Below are 16,566 nucleotides of genomic sequence, written 5' to 3' on the forward strand. Positions count from 1 at the left end.
ATCTGGTGTTCAATAGCTGAATAGAACATCAATGTGCACCCCGTTTTAATTAAAATGGCTCAATTCTGAATCAATTAATGTCAACACTGCCACTGCAGTTCAATCAGGAGTCACAGGGCCTTATTACTTACTTTGTGTTATCCGATATTGCGGCAGTTTTGCACTCTCTATTGATCTGCTAGTCAATTACCTGGGGTGAACACACGCCAAAACCAGATAAGTGACAGGTGTCGTGTTACACAGTCTCTACCTTATTTTTTTACAATAAAAAACTGCCATTCTGTGTCCACCCCAAATCCTGTATCATGCTCACGACACTCTCTTCCTTATTTTTTTATAATAAAAACCTGCCCTTCTATGAACTTTCACGATGTACACCGTTAATATTATCTTGTAGGGTCCCACACAGCGCTGCAGTACTCCAAAAGAGGACGGACAAGCGTAGTCTAGGCAGTCTTTTTAGTACATCTGATGGTTCTTCTAAGTGTTCTGCCAATAAATTGTACTCTTTGATTTACCTTCCCAACAACATTTTCTATGTCTTCTTTCCAATTTAAGTTGCTCGTAAATGTAAATCATAGATATTTTTGAAGTTTAATAGATTCCTTTTAGTAATTATGGGCATAACGGCACATTTGTCGTTACTTAGGGCCAATTGGCAATTTTCGTACCATAAAAATGTCTTTTCAAAATCCTTTGCAATTTCTTTTGATTTCTGGCGACTTTACTAGACGATAAACGACTGCATCATCTGCGAACAACCTTAGACGGCTGCTCAGATTGTCTCCTAAATCGTTTATATACATAAGGAACAGCAGAGGGCCTATAACAATACCTTGGGGATCCCCCGAAATCACTACTGTTTTACTCGATGACTTTAGAAATCACTACTGTTTCATTCGATGACTTTCCGTCAATTGCTAAGAACTGTTACCTTTCTGAAAAGAAATCAAGAATCCAGTCGCATAAATGAGACGTTATTCAACAAGCAAGCCATTTGATCACAAGCCATTTGTGACGTACGGTGTCCTTCTGGACATCTAGAAATAAGGAATCAATTTGAAATCCCTTTTCGATAGCATTCAACAGTTCGTGTGAGTAGAGAGCTAATTGTGTTTCAGAAGAACTATGTTCTCTAAATCCTTGTTGACTATGTGTGAACAGACCGTTCTCTTCCAGGTAATTTATAATGGTAGAACGGAATATATGTTCCAGAATCCTGTTGCATATCGATGTTAACAATTTGAGGATTTAATTTAGTGGATTGTTCCTATTGCCGTTCTTGAATATGGTGTGACCTGTGGAACGTTCTAGTCTTTGCTTAATCATTTTTCATCGAGCGTGCTGTTGTGTATGATTGCCAGGTATGTAGCTATTGCATCGGTATACTCTGAAAGGAACCTAATTGGTATACACTCTGCACTGGAAGACTTGCTGTTATTAAACGATTTAATTGAATTTTCTCATTATGAGAATACTGAAGGGCGATCTGTTTTAATTGTTAAAATCATTCAAAAGCCAAGCTCGCACAAAATATTTTTTATTCAAGACAACCAATTTCAAAAGTCTTAGCTCTCATCTTCAGGTCTTAAACATATTTTGTAGTAAAACATGACATCTTGTGGATGATAATACGCACGGTAAAATGAACATGGTTTACTACTTTATTTATTCTGTACAGAAGTTACACTACATGAATGCAACTAAGAACAAGTGGCGAGACTATGATTCTGTTTGCCCTAACAAACCGGAGCAACAATACTATAACCCTTCCTCGACGCGTAGCACTGTCTCAGGTGACGGCCCTGGCGCTAGAGTCAGCAGAGTAGCGATGTGTGGCGGGTGCAATTCGTTATCGCGCGCACGGAATATGCAAAGTCGTGGGAAGGCGATCTGTCAGACGGATCTCAATTGTCTTGGGTATTAATAAACCGGTTTAGCTGTACTTAGTCCTTTATTATTGGATCACAATAAGAAAGGACTAAATACAGCTGAAGCAGTTTATTAATATCCAAGATGACTAAGCCGCGCGGGATTAGCCGAGCGGTCTCAGGCGCTGCAGTCATGGACTGTGCGGCTGATCCCGGCGGAGGTTCGAGTCCTCCCTCGGGCGTGGGTGTGTGCGTATATGTCCTTAGGCTAATTTAGGTTAAGTAGTGTGTAAGCTTAGGGACTGGTGAGCTTAGCAATTAAGTCCAATAAGATTTCACACACATTTTTCTTTTCAAGATGACTACTCATAGCTGTTGTCGCCCTACCTACAAGGTTATCTGCTGGATCTCAGTTACTCTCTAACGGAGCCCTGGAATCTTGGCAGATTCCAGCGTGTGTCTTTGCCGGTCACACCATGGGCCAATCTGACTAATTTGTACGGCAGTGCGCACAAGGCACCGAAAGCGGCAGACCTGATATGAATAAGACTGTGTTCGGCACAGCGAGTTGCCCGTGAGAATTTAAGTCCAAACTGTCGGTACAGCTAAGACTTCACACGCTCCCCAGTGAAGACCAGTGCCAGTGCAAAGTCGTGCAAAGGACAAGTTTCCCAAGAGAATCCCACAAATAACAAGAGTCAAGACCAGAATCTTCTCTCCCGATGGGAGTCTGAATCCCAAGCCCATTTCTCCCCCCGTCGCCTTTTAATCAAAACTCGGTAAACTCAAAAAGTACACCAACGCAACCGCCCCCACACGGGTTTTGTGCCAATCACAAGATTCCACGAGCACCACGTCTCCCCTCTAGCTCGTCTGTTTTACCTCCCAACTAAACCTAACCGAAGTTAATAATATTATTTTCCCTTCTGGAGAAGCAGCCAATCGCTGACTCGTAAATTTCCGCGCAGAGAGGAAAAGACTTTATGCTTCTGAACTTTGTTTCCCACAGCCACTTTAGACAGCGAGTTTGCAGAGTTTTCATTTAGGCCCAAAGTGAACAACACATTTTTCACATAGATTATTATCTCGACAGGCTAAACATTACGGTTTGTCCGACCAGGGGCCTCGGCTAAACTAAGAGAAATGCTTTTGTGTCGCAACATAAACCATTTCAAAGCCACCAAAAAAATTCTGTCCTAAAATTCTTCCAGAGGCCCTAAGTTTCCCAAAAACTATGCAGACAGAGGAATGGCACCACTTGATGGCTCTGTTCATAGGGTCCGTACCAAGGCGAACATGGAAACTCGCAGATTTTTATGGATTCCAGTGCTGTACAAATGGGGCTTTGCGACACTGTCGAAACGTCTCAGTCAGGTGATCTACTTTCTCTCCTGCTCCCCTGTCCCTACAGTGGCTAGAAACGCCTAACGAGTGGATCCAGGTAGGCTGTTTTTCACCTGTTCGGCAAAAGCACTGTATGCACACCAACGCGATAAGTTCTTGGGAGCAGCACTCTGTTCCCAGCAAGTGCTTTGAGATGTTTCCCTCCCCAACGGCTGCACGTTGCGTCCAAGCCCCAAATGTCCACTACATGATTTACTGTTGAATAACCAATCCGTCAAATTGTTCTCAACTCCATAAAATCAAATGAGAGCCGCATGTATTAACAAATGACGTGCTTCCATCAATGCTTGCTCATGTTGATGACTTGCTGTCGTCTCTCAGAAAATGATGTCTGGGGCGTAATAACATTAAATAATAACCTTGAATACGAAGTGAGAGAGTGACATATCCCCTCTCAAGTTATCCAGCCAGAGTAAGATCTTGGATACAAATAATTAATGTACAAATTGAGATACATTGTTGTTTTATTCTCCTGATAAATGTGAGATCTGGCATTTAGAGCGTTTTCCATTTACACTTCTGAAATATACTCACCTTAAATTAAGCTAGACGCCCGTCAGGTAACAACTAGTGGCAACTTACGGTGTGATGATGGCGTGGAACATCGTGGCATGGAGTCAATACCAGTAGCACTTGCAGGCCCTTAGAATCCAAGATCGCTCCAACGCCAATCGCAGCTCACAGACATTGATCAGAGGTAGGTACCAGTAGTGCAAATTCAGTTCGATATTGTCCCAAATGTGCTCAACACGACTGTGACGCTATGGGTGTGGGGCTAGTTACACGCCTTTGACCGTGGAATGATTCTGAAACTATTCTGTCTCGGTTACGGATTAGTGGTGTGAATTTCCACGAGATAGGTGAAGTTCACTTTCGAATTTTTGTAGGCGAACTAACAGATTTAATTGATGAAGTTGTATGTTCCTGTGGCGTTTGCCAGTGAGAATCGACGGCAGACGTATTAGTCCGCATTTCACCACATAGAAACATCTGCCACAGGGGAATACCATTATATGCACGAATATGACCAAATTTAAGTTTAACTAGAAATAACAAATGTCCAAATGAGCGTGAAATCTTATGGGACTTAACTGCTAAAGTCATCAGTCCATAAGCTTACACACTACTTAACCTAAATTATCCTAAGGACAAAAACACACACCCACGCCCGAGGGAGGACTCGAACCTCCGCCGGGACCAGCCGCACAGTCAATGACTGCAGCGCCTGAGACCGCTCGGCTAATCCCGCGCGACTAGGAATAACAGAAAGGTGAAAGAATAGTACTATCGATACAACTGAAAGTTTTCTGCTATTTCTTTCACAGTAGACTACGTCACATGGTCACAATGATGTGTTCACTCCACCGCTCCACTCACCATTCGAAAACGGAGCCGCTACGGTGCCATGAGGTAGCTCCTCAGTTGTCCCTAAACTGGGAGGAACACTTGACTAAACTTACTCACTTTCATGAGCGGGACCCGTCTTAGGTCTAACACAATCCCTGACAGCGTTATTAATGAATTCAGTGCCAACAAGTGTCATAAATGCTCAGCGTTAAGTTATGAAGGCAGACAGTAGTAAATAAAAGACTTCTACAACCGGTCTCTAGATGACAACCGCAATTTGTATCTCATTTCGCTCTAGGAATGCAAACCCGTTGGTTCATTGAATTTAAGACAGCTTACGTAACGGAATTTTCCGTGTCACAGTATTATACTTGTCTTTAACATTCTAGACTGAGTTCTGAGGGCAATTCGTATATGTCAACGTCTTTTGGTACTGTGGATGTCTGTCACATGTAGCTGAGTGCTGCGAAATTACAAATTCTATCGCTTTTATTGGAACGGATATTTTCATGCGCATCGGATGGGCATTCTTTTTTTAATTTCTCACAAGTGTGTTTCCTCATATGCATCTGTTCTGTGTTGGTTACTGTAATGAGTGGAGCAAAGAGAGAGAGGAGAGGAACACACACACACACACACACACACACAGAGAGAGAGAGAGAGAGAGAGAAAGAGAGAGAGAGAGAGAGGGGGGGGGGGAGAAGGAGAGACAGAGAGAAGTGAAATGGAGGGTGTGCATCATGGTGATGAAATATGACTTATTTTTCTCAAATAGCTCTAGCCAGAGCTAGTAACCTCACCTACGGTAGCATGTGGTTGGTAATATAAGATACTATTACCAGCCAGGACTGCATTCAGTACTATTTATTTTACGATGAGCGGTTTTCAACAGTTAAGACTATCATCTTCTGGTCTTCAGAAAACTTGTTTTATAAGTCCTGTTCCATTATGACTGTATTACGCGTGCCACGTGGACGTTATACAAAGCTGCTAGTTAGTAATTCCTTGCGTAACGCTGTCGTTGGACGTAGTCATCTTTAGAAGCATTTGAGTCTTCAACTTGCCACGGTATTATAGACATTGACATATTTCCCAATTGTCACTAGTTTATTGAACATCTCGCGTCGTCATACACCCTGAACCTTAAAGCTGTTGTGACTTCATGTTATCTTCACGATCTGGCGCAGATCGCAAATGAAATTTAACAGGCACTTATGGAAATTACTAAAGATTCAGAAGATTGGGTGACAATAATAGCCTAATGTGCGTGCTTGCTTTTTTTCTGTTTCATGATGCATGCCGCATTTCAAAAATCAAAGTGACCATCGCAACAACGGACGCCTTCTCCTGACAGCTGCTTTTGACAAGCCACTCGCAGCTGTAGATGAGAGACTGTTCAGCTGAAGAGGATGTCGGTGGTTATCAGGAAATGAATGAATATCCAGAAGTCGATCACTACCATTCTTTTGCAAAGCATGAAATTGTTTCACGATGGTGAAGTCCACTACGATTCTTTTTTTTTCCTTCAACAGATCCACAACTATTGCACTAACTTACCGGTTTCTAATTTCACAGTAAACATTTTTCGGATCATATTACAAATTACAGCGTGTTGGAATACGTTAGACCTCAAATAGAAACAATCGAAATTGGTGATAAAAGGCAATAATTATGAGTCTGTCAAATGTTCTTTGGAAAATTTGTTACTTTAAATTACGCTTCAGATAGTTAAAATTTTCATCTCGGCGTTCCACATGTCCTTGCCGCAGTGGATACACCGGTTCCCTCAGATCACCGAAGTTAAGCGCTGTCGGGCCTGGTCGGCACTTGGATGGGTGACCATCCAGGCCGTCATGTGCTGTTGCCATTTTTCGGGGTGCACTCAGCCTCTTTATGGTAACTGAGGAGCTACTCGACCGAATAGTAGCGGCTTCGGTGAAGAATACCATCATAACGACCGGGAAAGCGGTGTGCTGACCCCACGCCCCTCCTATCCGCATCCTCTTCTGAGGATGACACGGCAGTCGGATGGTCCCGGTAGGCCACTCGTGGCCTGAAGACGGAGTGCATTCCACATCTAAATAATGTATTTCCTGATAATGCACGTTCCACTGAAAAGTATTGAAAGGTGGCTACACTGAGCCACAGCGCCAGAGATCGCGCTAGAGAGCATTGTTCCGCCGCCTCCACTGGCAGTGATTATTGAGATGTCGTAGTGGGCAGTGCTTGGGGAGAGCTCGTAGTAGTCAGTGCTTGTTAAGAACTCGTAGCAGAGAGTGTTTGTTGAGATGTGCTAGTAGGGAGTGCTTGCTGAGATGTGATACTGAAAAGTTCTTGTTGAGATGTGGTAATAGCGAGTCGGTGTGGAGATATGTTGTAATGATTAGAGTGATTTTGGTCAATATATGAAGGTAACGAAACTTGATTTATTTTTCATTATTTAATGTCGTAAATAATGCTTCATTACAGGTTCAGTCAACAAAGCATCTGGCTTGTGTTCTGGGATTAGAGTATAATTCTGATTTTCTTGAGTAATTATGGTATTTTTATTTTCTTTAATAAATTCAGTATAAATGATATTTAAAAATTCTTGTGTTGTTGAAGAAGAACCGTGCCAGATGCGTACGTTGAGTCATACTCCCACACACAGAACAGTTACACTTGTGCTTTGGTTTCGTAGGTTTTATAGTTGCTGGGGACTTAATTAATTAATTGTGTTAATGAAAATTTCCATTTCATTCTTTGTTGTTGTTCTATGCAGTCAGATTGCGTAATAATACTAGTCAGGGCCAACCGTTTACGAGACTTCGTAATCGAACAGACAGCTACTAAATCAAAAAATTAAAATTATTTTCATCATATTTTAATTAAGCCCCCATGCAGTATGCGTGAGTAGAAGTAATTACTAGTCAGAGTAAAATCTTTTATTTACGATATGAGTTTTGCTGCCGGCCGAAGTGGCCGTGCGGTTAAAGGCGCTGCAGTCTGGAACCGCAAGACCGCTACGGTCGCGGGTTCGAATCCTGCCTCGGGCATGGATGTTTGTGATGTCCTTAGGTTAGTTAGGTTTAACTAGTTCTAAGTTCTAGGGGACTAATGACCTCAGCAGTTGAGTCCCATAGTGCTCAGAGCCATTTTTTTGAGTTTTGCTAATCATTTAGAGATAAATTCTTTCAATTTTAGTTTCAGGCTTTTTATGCATCCTTTGAACAACTATGTTCCAGCAGGACTTTACAGTTATCGATAACAACATTATTTTAAAGTAATAGCCAATTTTGACTACAGAGCTAAGACCACATGAAATTAGTCATTAGCGTAAAATGAATATACGTTAATACCGGTATTAGTACGCTCTGTGTAGATGAATGTTGCAATTAACAATATATTTTGAGATTTGTATGAAGCTGCTATACATGCACTTAAACGCAGCAGCACGCCGAGACGTAATATTCTGTATTCATTAATGTTAAGATTCCCAGAACGACCAGTTGAGGTATTGGCATGTATATTCCAGCCTTCATCGCCGATGAACAGCAGTCACCATGGGTGCACGAACCAGGCACCTGCTGTGGAGGCCCACATGCAGCAACGTTCCCTTGGTGGTCATTGAGGAGATGCTGTTGGCTGCCTCTTGGTTCATCTCGGTGGTAAGCTATCAATAGTTGCACGTCTATTCGCCCGCACAATTCTCCGCAGAAGTTGTTCAACCTTGTCGTCTAAGGCCCCTCGTGCACCAAAAGTTACCCCAGCGCAGGTTTTGGATAGCGCCGTTTTCCCACGCACGGTATATTTCAAGCATTTTAACAAACTTAGCCGTTTCGGAGGTGGCTCCACCCACGGCTCGAAAGCCAATGCTCATGACTTTTGGACATCAGATAAATCGCTCAGTTTCCGCATTACGGGAACGACTGCTCTGTTTTCTACGTTCTCTCGACACGATTTATATACCCTCTACTGCTAGTGCTGCCAGCTGCTCTGTGTGAGTGGTTATTGCACACTGACGTTGAACGTAGGCGGTGGTCACGTTAGTGTGACTGGACCGTGTATTTCCTCCTTGGTTCTTGTACACACTATACAGGGTGAGTCACCTAACGTTACCGCTGGATATATTTCGTAAACCACATCAAATACTGACGAACCGATTCCACAGGCCGAACGTGAGGAGAGGGGCTAGTGTAATTGTTTAACACAAACCATACAAAAATGCACGGAGGTATGTTTTTTAACACAAACCTACGTTTTTTTAAATGGAACCACGTTAGTTTTGTTAGCACATCTGAACATATAAACAAATACGTAATCGGTGCCGTTTGTTGCATTGGAAAATGTTAATTACATCCGGAGATATTGTAACCTAAAGTTGACGCTTGAAACCTCCGACGTTCAATTGCGTGTTGTAACAAACACGGGCCACGGTCGGCGAGCAGCATCTGCAGGGACATGTTTACGATGACGACCGTGTTTAAGAGTGTGGCTGTAGTGCACTGTTGTGGTTTGGTCTAGCTGTCGCAGTGTCCGCATTTAGCGCTTGCTGCTATTGTTATTCTGCATTCGTCTCCGCACGCAGACCAACTGTAGTACACCATGTTACCAGACGTCTGTGGTAGTGTAGTGTTGTAGGAACTGTGGCCATGGTATATTCGAACTCTGAAAAGGCGGAGATGATACTCATCTATGGCGAGTGTCGACGAAATGCAGCTGAAGCCTGCAGGGTGTATGCAGAACGGTACCCGGACAGAGAGCATCCAACGTGCCGCACATTGCAAAACATCTACCGCCAACTGTATGCAACAGGTATAGTCGTAGCACGCAAACGGGTCCGTAACAGGCCCGTCACAGGAGAAGCGGGTGCAGTTGGTGTCTTAGCTGCTGTTGCCATGAACCCACACATGAGTACACGGGACATTGCGAGAGCCGGTGGACTGAGTCAAAGTAGTGTCATGCGCATACTGCATCGTCACCGCTTTCACCCGTTTCATGTGTCGCTACATCAGCAATTACATGGTGATGACTTTAATCATCGAGTGCAATTCTGTCAATGGGCATTAACAGAGAATGAGTTGTAGTTCTACCTGTTTACCGATGAAGCGGGTTTCACAAACCACGGGGCAGTGAATCTACGGAACATGCATTACTGGTCCGTGGACAATCCTCGCTCGCTCAGACAGGTAGAGCGACAGCGACCGTGGACTGTAAATGTATGGTGCGGAATCATTGGCGACCACCTCATTGGTCCTCACTTCATTGCAGGGGCCCAAACAGCTGCAACATACATCGCGTTTCTACAGAATGATCTGCCAACGTTGCTCGAAAATGTGCCACTGGAAACGCGTCGTCGTATGTGGTATCAGCATGATGGTGCACCTGCACATTCCGCAATTAACACTAGGCTGACCCTTGACAGGATGTTCGACGGGCGTTTCATAGGACGTGGAGGACACATAAATTGGCCAGCCCGTTCTCCTGATCTTACACATATGGACTTCTTTCTGTGGGGTACGTTAAAGGAGAATGTGTACCGTGATGTGCCTACAACCCCAGAGGATATGAAACAACGTATTGTGGCAGCCTGCGACGACATTACACCAGATGTACTGCAGCGTGTACGACATTCATTACGCCAGAGATTGCAATTGTGTACAGCAAATGATGTCTACCACATTGAACATCTATTGGCCTGACATGTCGGGACACACTCTATTCCACTCCGTAATTGAAAACGGAAACCACGCGTGTACGTGTACCTCACCCCTCATGGTAATGTACATGTGCGTCAGTGAAAAAGACCAATAACAAGGTGTTAGCATGTGGACGTAATGTGCTGTTGCAGTCTCTTCTTTACCTAAGGTCCATGACCGTTCCCTTTGGATCCCTACGTAATTCGGTGCTCGATACACACGATCGAACAGCGGAGGAGTGGTACTCGAGCGTCAACTTTAGGTTACAATATCTCCGGATGTAATTAACATTTTACAATGCAACAAACGGCACTGATTACGTATTTGTTTATATGTTCAGATGTGCTAACAAAACTAACGGGGTTCCATTTAAAAAAACCTAGGTTTGTGTTAAAAAAACATACTTCCGTGCATTTTTTTATGGTTTGTATTAACCAATTACACTAGCCCCTCTCCTCACGTATGGTCTGTGGAATCGATTAGTCAGTATTTGATGTGGTTTACGAAATATATCCAGCGATAATGTTAGGTGACTCACCTGTATATTACCCGTATTTCGCTAGAGCCTACACCCGTTTTTCTAAAAATTTCCAACATCTTGCACGATGTCACGTTGTTGAATGCTTTTCCTAGCCTGACAAAGCCTATGAAAGTGCACTATTGCTTTTTAAGTCTTTTCTGTACTACACTCCTGGAAATTGAAATAAGAACACCGTGAATTCATTGTCCCAGGAAGGGGAAACTTTATTGACACATTCCTGGGGTCAGATACATCACATGATCACACTGACAGAACCACAGGCACATAGACACAGGCAACAGAGCATGCACAATGTCGGCACTAGTACAGTGTATATCCACCTTTCGCAGCAATGCGGGCTGCTATTCTCCCATGGAGACGATCGTAGAGATGCTGGATGTAGTCCTGTGGAACGGCTTGCCATGCCATTTCCACCTGGCGCCTCAGTTGGACCAGCGTTCGTGCTGGACGTGCAGACCGCGTGAGACGACGCTTCATCCAGTCCCAAACATGCTCAATGGGGGACAGATCCGGAGATCTTGCTAGCCAGGGTAGTTGACTTACACCTTCTAGAGCACGTTGGGTGGCACGGGATACATGCGGACGTGCATTGTCCTGTTGGAACAGCAAGTTCCCTTGCCGGTCTAGGAATGGTAGAACGATGGGTTCGATGACGGTTTGGATGTACCGTGCACTATTCAGTGTCCCCTCGACGATCACCAGTGGTGTACGGCCAGTGTAGGAGATCGCTCCCCACACCATGATGCCGGGTGTTGGCCCTGTGTGCCTCGGTCGTATGCAGTCCTGATTGTGGCGCTCACCTGCACGGCGACAAACACGCATACGACCATCATTGGCACCAAGGCAGAAGCGACTCTCATCGCTGAAGACGACACGTCCATTCGTCCCTCCATTCACGCCTGTCGCGACACCACTGGAGGCGGGCTGCACGATGTTGGGGCGTGAGCGGAAGACGGCCTAACGGTGTGCGGGACCGTAGCCCAGCTTCATGGAGACGGTTGCGAATGGTCCTCGCCGATACCCCAGGAGCAACAGTGTCCTTAATTTGCTGGGAAGTGGCGGTGCGGTCCCCTACGGCACTGCGTAGGATCCTACGATCTTGGCGTGCATCCGTGCGTCGCTGCGGTCCGGTCCCAGGTCGACGGGCACGTGCACCTTCCGCCGACCACTGGCGACAACATCGATGTACTGTGGAGACCTCACGCCCCACGTGTTGAGCAATTCGGCGGTACGTCCACCCGGCCTCCCGCATGCCCACTATACGCCCTCGCTCAAAGTCCGTCAACTGCACATACGGTTCACGTCCACGCTGTCGCGGCATGCTACCAGTGTTAAAGACTGCGATGGAGCTCCGTATGCCACGGCAAACTGGCTGACACTGACGGCGGCGGTGCACAAATGCTGCGCAGCTAGCGCCATTCGACGGCCAACACCGCGGTTCCTGGTATGTCCGCTGTGCCGTGCGTGTGATCATTGCTTGTACAGCCCTCTCGCAGTGTCCGGAGCAAGTATGGTGGGTCTGACACACCGGTGTCAATGTGTTCTTTTTTCCATTTCCAGGAGTGTATTAAACGCAACGTCAGAACTGTCTGCTTTGCGGACACCAAATTGATCATCTAATAGTTCCTCAATTTTCTTTTCCATTTTCCTGCATATTATTCTTGTAAGCAACTTAGTTGCAGGAGCTGTTAACTGATTGTTCAACCGTTCTTGATTTATCTGCTCTTGTTACAACCTTCGGAATTGTGAGTGACATATTTCCGACAGTCCGTTGGTCTGTTTCCGGACCTTCGGTTCTAAATAATCAACTTGAAAATTCATAGTCGTTTGTTTTATACCCACTACGCTGTTTATTACATGAAGTAAAGATAGACGGTAGTCACTTGATACTTCGGAGCTGCAGTCCACGCTGCGTCGTCGTATAATCGTATTGTGGATCACCCCAAGAAAATAAACGTAAGTAGTCCATCGTCAAGCAATCCCTTGAATAATCCGTAGGACAGCACTCCAAAACGCAGTCCAGTGCAGCTAGATCACGAAAGTCCGGTGCAATCAAGGTAGAAGCATTAGCACAGAACACTTCGAGGTCTGCCACGTTGTATCTCTGACCTAACCTTTGCAGGCAGACCATGTAACGGTCAGCTGGCGCCTCTTTCGTCGCAGGAATCGTTGATAGGAGACATCGCAGACCATCAGTCGGATGACAGAGGTATGGAAGTTTCGTTGTCACTTCTCCTAGTGATTTTAGAAATTCTGAAGGAATATTATCTATGCCTTCACTTTATTTTCTTCCAAGTCTTCCAAAGCTCTATTCAAATATGACTCGCTATTGCTGTATCTACAACCTCAGAGAACTTCAAAGCTACATCATATCTCAGTACTTCAGTATCCCACTTCTTTCCACGTTGATTTTTCCGTACGATTTTCTCAAATTTTAGTCTACTTTTCGTTATTACTAAATTATGATGTGACTCCGTAGCTGTTTCTGGGTACAATTTAAATCTAGTATATGATTCGTGTGTCTCTGCCTCACCGTGATGTAATCCAGACGGAATTTTTCCGTGTCGCCAGGCCTTCTCCAAGTTACTTACTACTCTTACCGTTTATGAAAAGTGTATTTGATGTTAATGGCTGAAGTTAATTTCTGAAATTAGTGTTTCTCCTCTCTCATTCATGTTACTCAGCCCATATTCTCCTGTTAACTCCATCTTCTATTACTTCACATACTACAGCATTCCACTCACCCACGAGTGCTGCCATTTTCTACTCCCTTTACATAGTGTATTATCAGTTTGAAATCCTTATATACTCTTTCTTCTGCGCAGTGGGATCAGCACAGCTGTTTCAAGCGTCCTCATCGTCAGCAGTGTGCTGCATTATCTGAAGGTGTTTCTCATAAACGACCGCGCGGTGGAAACTGTTTTTTGTTAATTTTACTGAACTGACAGATCGCTGTTCCCCAATAATGTTATCTAAAATTATGAAATATTTTTGTGAGTAATGGTTTACTGGTGATTCTGGAGAGAACATTCCTATCACTGAACTCTTCACAGTAACTCACTCTGCATTTCCTTTTTCGGGTTCTCTAGTTCCTGCATTCAGATGACTGACATCACACGCTTCGACTCGTAGACTGTAGATGGTCATTCAATCTGTTTCTCATGGCCACCTCCCACTTGGCAGGCACCTCCCGGAGGTACGAATGGGAGACTAATCTGAAATATTTTTTCCAGCAGGTAAATCGTCACGAAACTTCCTCAGTTACAGGGTTCAATTCTGTGGATACGTCTCTTTAGTGTAGTGGCTTCCATTGCCTACTGCATTGTCATCCCGTTGATTCTAGCTGATTCTTCCGCCGGTTAGGGGCAGTTTTCCATTGCAAAGGGCAAGAGGGTGTGCTTCAGACCTCTGTCCGCTCCTTCGGCTGCTTTCCCTTTTTGCCAAGACCGTTGGTAGAACGACGGTGACTCCTTATACCGTAAGTTGTCGGCAATCATCGGTGATGATTTTTATTCTAAATTTAAGCAGTGACCCACTGCAAGAAAATTGTAACAGCCAGAGTGTAAAGAACAGTCGTTGTTAGCTGGAAGACCCTGAGAGGTAAGTTCATCCCTTTTAATCGGAAAAGATTTTACAATTTATGGATTTCAAAAAGGACTTCGATCGTATACTTTTGTTTACTCTATGATCGGATTAGATCATTATCATCACCGTATCTTACAATGATCACTTAGGTGGAAACCGGTCATAAAATAAAATAAAAGTTATGATCAAAAACTGTTTTGAATCTTATCGATTTTAAGCTTTGGACCCCTGTGTTCTTCTCCATGATTATGTCAGATTTTTTCGGAATAGCATTTTCTTTCTCGGCGCACTATGTGCCTTTTACTTGTGGTGTGTATAGGTTGTGTGTAGATAATTGTGTGTAGGTTGAGTGTAGGTAATTACAATGGATGTGTGTACAGTTTGGAGCCATGTATATGAGAAAAGAGAGAGCCTCTTGAATAATAACAATGGAGCCGCCGACTTAAAGTCCCTGTTCTACGAATGGATCACCATTAACAGTGTCGTGTACAATCACTCTATGAAATAATGCAGGGAGGTTTGGAATTAAATATAGCACACTGACGCAAAGTTGTGCTCAGGATCTTCTCTTCCCGTTGCTGGACTTAGTAATGGTGGTGTAAATTCCTTCCACGATCAGGATTCGAACCTGTTATCAACAGATTAAAGCGCCGTCAGCTATCGACCGCGGCTCCAAAGTAAAAATAGTCCACAGTGTTAATAAAGTAAAAAGGTAGTCAGTGTAGCTGACTGGGAGATGAGGCAACGCTGCCGTGTAATGTGGCAACACATGTGGTCTACGTGTAATGATACTAATATCTTGATAAGTCAGCACGCAGGTGTGCATACACCGATGAGCCAAAACTTTATAACCACCGCCCACCGTGAAGTTGAATGCCTGCTGGTGGTGTTGCGGGCACGTGACGCAGTAAGAAAAGAAGCGGAAGAGAGACAAATGAGTAGTCATTATAGCGAAAATACGGGCCGCAAATACGGAAATCCATTGATATAAGCGGTTTTGACAAAGGGCATATTGTTACGGCGCTGCGGCTGGAAAGTAGAATCTCTGAATCGGCGAGGCATGTCGCATGTTGGCGTACTACTCTCGTGAGCGTCTATGAAAAGAGGTGTAATAGCTAGTACTGGACGACCACGTCTCGTCACAGAACGGAGAGGTTGGAGGATCCCTCACTGTGTAATCCAGGACAGGCAGCGATCTGTGGCAGATCTGACGAGCGGTACAATGCTGGTGCAGGCGCAAGTGTTTCGGAGCACACCGCTCAAAGGCCATTGTTGGACATGGAGCTTCGAAGCAGACGACCGCTACGAGTTCCTGTGCTGACTCAACGACATCGTCATTAAAGATGCAGTGGGCACAGCATCACAGAGTTTTCACCGTGGATTGCTAGAAACGTATCGCCTGTCCAATGAATCGCATTTCTTCTTACACCAGGTCGATGATTGGGTCCTTAGACGCCGTCATCCAGACAAATGGCTGCACGAAACATGCACCGCGCTACAGATGCAGGCCAGTGAAGGCAGAATTATGCGATGCAATGCGTTGAGTTGGGCTTCCATGGGATCAGTGAAGGTAATCGAAGGCATCATGATACCAGTGCATCGCTACATGGTTCGGTCTCTCCCTACGGCAATGACATCTTCCAGCATGATAATTTTCCATGTTGCAAGGTCAGAATGTTGCTGCAGTGGTTGCAGGGATATTATAGTGAACTCACATTGATCTCTTGGCCAGCAAAAAGCGCCTAATCTGTAGCCAATGGGCAACGGCCTTGCCGCAGTGGATACACCAGTTCCCATGAGATCACCGAAGTTAAGTGCTGTCGGGCATGGTCGGCACGTGGATGGGTGACCATCCAGGCCGCCATGCGCTGTTGCCATTTCTCGGGGTGCACTCAGCCTCGTGATACCAATTGAGGAGCTACTCGAACGAATAGTAGCGGCTTCGGTCAAGAATACCATCATAACGACCGGGAGAGCGGTGTGCTGACTCCATGCCCCTCCTATCCGATTCCTCCACTGAGGATGACACGACGGTCGGATGGTCCCGGTAGGCCACTCGTGGCATGAAGACGGAGTGTACCCAATGGAAAACATATCGAGCGCCAGCTGTGTGCCCGAAAACCACAGTCCCGTAATTTGC

General features: G+C 44.8%; 1 pseudogene; it reads left to right on the top strand.

Moving 5' to 3' along the window:
* The first annotated feature begins 16,185 nt into the window (after window positions 1-16,185).
* Window positions 16,186-16,303, top strand: LOC126253896 (5S ribosomal RNA; annotated as a pseudogene).
* Window positions 16,304-16,566: the final 263 nt, after the last annotated feature.

This window comes from Schistocerca nitens, chromosome 4 (assembly GCF_023898315.1).
Source record: "Schistocerca nitens isolate TAMUIC-IGC-003100 chromosome 4, iqSchNite1.1, whole genome shotgun sequence".
Classification (NCBI taxonomy): Eukaryota; Metazoa; Arthropoda; class Insecta; order Orthoptera; family Acrididae; genus Schistocerca; species Schistocerca nitens.